Consider the following 2977-nt stretch of genomic DNA (forward strand, 5'->3'; position numbering starts at 1 on the left):
TAACCCTGTTTTGAGTTCCACAATGTAAGCAATTTCTCACAAACTACACCACTACTGCATTATACTGATATGGTAATGTTGAAATTTAATGACAGGTGAGTAAGCTGTGTTCTTAGAAATCCCTTGTATTCAGGAAACAAACACGTCTGTCAGTAATTTAATATTTGACCTGATTTCTGCAGATAACTCAATTTGAAAGATTTTCATTGGTGCAAGTAAAACTGCCCTATGAAAAAAAGACAGGTTTTCATTACATTTTTAATTAAAAAAGAAAAAAGAAAACTACCTTTAATCTGCCTTTTCTGTGAAAATCATTACCACAAATAAAATAATCACTAATGAAGAAATTTAGATAAAGACATATCTTATATTGGTGATGTCTTATTAAATTCATTTATGTCTTATTGAATTTCTTTTATAACAGTGCTAGATAAAACAAACTGGAATTTCTAACAGCTGCAGTTAATTCTTTTATTTAATGGAAATAAAAATTCCCATTATTTAACAAAACAAATCAATTAATGCAGATGCCTGAAATGTACACATTATATTTTATACAGATGAAATATGAATGATTAATGGATTTTCACATCTTGGCTAGTGATGGTCATAAAGGGACCATGGGTGATGTCCTTCTTAGCGGTTGCAGAAGTCGTTACTGCAGCAGGTAGCAGTGGTACCGGGAGCCTGCTGTTGCTCCCTACAGATGTACTCACTCATGCATCCTTTCATATAAAATCTTGCTGTTGGAAGACAAATAAAATTGTTATAAATAAAAATGTGGTGTTTTTATTCCCACAACTGAATTATCAGAGTGCCCATGCATCCTAGGATGGTTTCATGAATCAGTGGGTTATTAAAAAGACCTGGGTGTTTAAAACATTGAGATATATATTTGCAGGTTCATGTTTTATAAGTCATATTTTTCTTCGATTGAGAATATTATACTAAAAGTTCTTACGGGCATCTATGGTGGCACAGACAGGATTTCGCAAAAGAGAGCCACATTTCTCTTGTCTACCTGAACAGCCTTTTCCAACACATCCATAACACCTCAAAGCCTCACCTGAAACAGACCAAATACAAGAGCAGCTGGAGGATTTTTGCATTTCAGTACTTAATAATACAAAAATATCTAATTAGAAAAAAAAATTGATAGACTGTGAGTTAAATAACCAACTTTTATAATAATTTATATTAATTAATTATTATAAAATATAATGTTATGTTAATTTATAGTAATTTATGAAGAGTAAGACAACCAGACAACCAGAGCCACATTTCTCTTGTCTACCTGAACAGCCTTTTCCAACACATCCATAACATGAGTTTAATAACCTACTGTAATTTATAAAGAGTAAGACAACCAGACAACTGAAAATCGCCTTCATTTTTTATGATCCCTAAAAAGAGAAAGAAACATAACTTTAAATCAGTAAACTCACCTCTCACATTAGTAGTCAAAGTATTTTTTAACATTAGCAAAGTATCACATTTCTAATATGAATGGTTCTACCTAAGTAGCTGTGGTGGAAAATGTTACCTTTGGAAGAGAAATAAAAGTTAAACTCACAGAGACAAAGTCGACCCCAGAGTAATATGTAACAACAGAGTATTATTGTAACAGCTGGAGATAAGAACTCCAACAACCAACTCCAACAAGTGTTTCATGCAATTAAATAGTTCACTGCACAGAGCTTGTGTTTCGTGATTGGTTATAGGTAAGCAAAGGACTTCACGATTATTGGTCAAATAAAGATAAAATTAACATGAATTATCATAAATGATCACATGATTAACAGGAAAGGAAATACATATATGATGAAAATCTACTGTAATACCAGCACTGTGAGAACTACTTCATTTCAACTTCAGGTCACAAGCCTATTATATACATCATACATAACAAGACATGACCGTAATTTCATATCCTGCAGGTGTCTTAAATCAGTCCCGATGGAGTAGTCATACCTCTATGCCTCCCTTATGCTTTCTCACACAACAAGCCTGTCACGTAACAGAGGCTGAGATGGAAGCAAGTGCAAGTTAATAATTTAAACCTAAAAGAGCAAGTCCAAAGGGTCAGGCAGAAATCAATAAACAGACAGGCAGAGGTCAGGCGATCAGGCAAACAATCCAAACGACTGGCAAAAAGATGAGGTTGAAAACAAGAAAAGTCAAAATCCAGACTCAACTAATAAGGTCTCAAGGCTTGGTCTCAAGGCTTGGTCTATTTCTACACATGTTGTGTTAAATTATCCAATAAATGTGTTAAAAAAAAGAAAAACAAGTGACCAACACACGTGTTAATTTACTGTCCAATCATGTTGCGGACTGCGCTGCCGATGTCATCATTCAACTCTGAACTCGCTTCAAAGTGAATGTTTGTTGACCTTTTGATTGTGAAAGTAGAGTCGGAGTCCTGGTGTGAGGAAATGAAATGACCACAGGTATAGTGGTGGAAATAAGTATTTTAACATATATAATTTAATGTAATTATAATTTCAGTAAATATATTTCCAATGAGGTTATTCACATGAAAGTTTCACCAGACATCAGTATTAACTCAAGAAATCCAGAAATATAAAGAATTCACAACTGTTACGCCACGGCCAGCAGAGGGCACTGGCTCGGCTCCGGACAATTCACGTTCGCTAGTTTTTTGTTCGCTCGCTTCCTGATTGAGCATTTTGTGTTAAGTGACTTTAATTTGCCCCAGGTGTCCATGCTTTGAGTTAATGATGTTCTTTATTTAAATGCCTGGGTGACTGAGCACTTCGCTCAGTATTATACCGTGTCTTTGGTTGATCCTTGTGAGTATTGTTTGGATCAGTAGTTGCGTTTGTTTTCCCATCCCTTGAATGTTCTCGTTTCCCGGTGAAGACCGCGTTTACTCTAACCTTGAGCTTGTGTCTAATAAAGACTGTGACCTGCACCTGCATCCGCCTCCAGTCCCGTTTCGTAACAAGAACATTAA

General features: G+C 35.1%; 1 long non-coding RNA gene across 5 annotated transcripts; it reads right to left on the bottom strand.

Annotated features, from left to right (window-relative positions):
* Nucleotides 1–457: 457 nt before the first annotated feature.
* LOC108266982 (uncharacterized) lies at nt 458–2194 on the bottom strand. 5 transcript variants are annotated; one of them, XR_001812996.3, is made up of 5 exons: nt 1972–2194; nt 1517–1543; nt 1343–1403; nt 962–1066; nt 458–743 (listed from the first exon to the last, which is right to left on the bottom strand). It is a non-coding gene; the product is annotated as an uncharacterized LOC108266982 (long non-coding RNA). The 5 variants fall into 5 exon arrangements; XR_008396602.1 differs by lacking the exon at nt 1972–2194 and adding an exon at nt 1842–1875; XR_008396603.1 differs by lacking the exon at nt 1517–1543 and having other exon boundaries at nt 1972–1990.
* Between the last annotated feature and the right edge of the window lie 783 nt (nt 2195–2977).

The sequence above is a fragment of the Ictalurus punctatus genome, chromosome 6, assembly GCF_001660625.3.
Source record: "Ictalurus punctatus breed USDA103 chromosome 6, Coco_2.0, whole genome shotgun sequence".
Classification (NCBI taxonomy): Eukaryota; Metazoa; Chordata; class Actinopteri; order Siluriformes; family Ictaluridae; genus Ictalurus; species Ictalurus punctatus.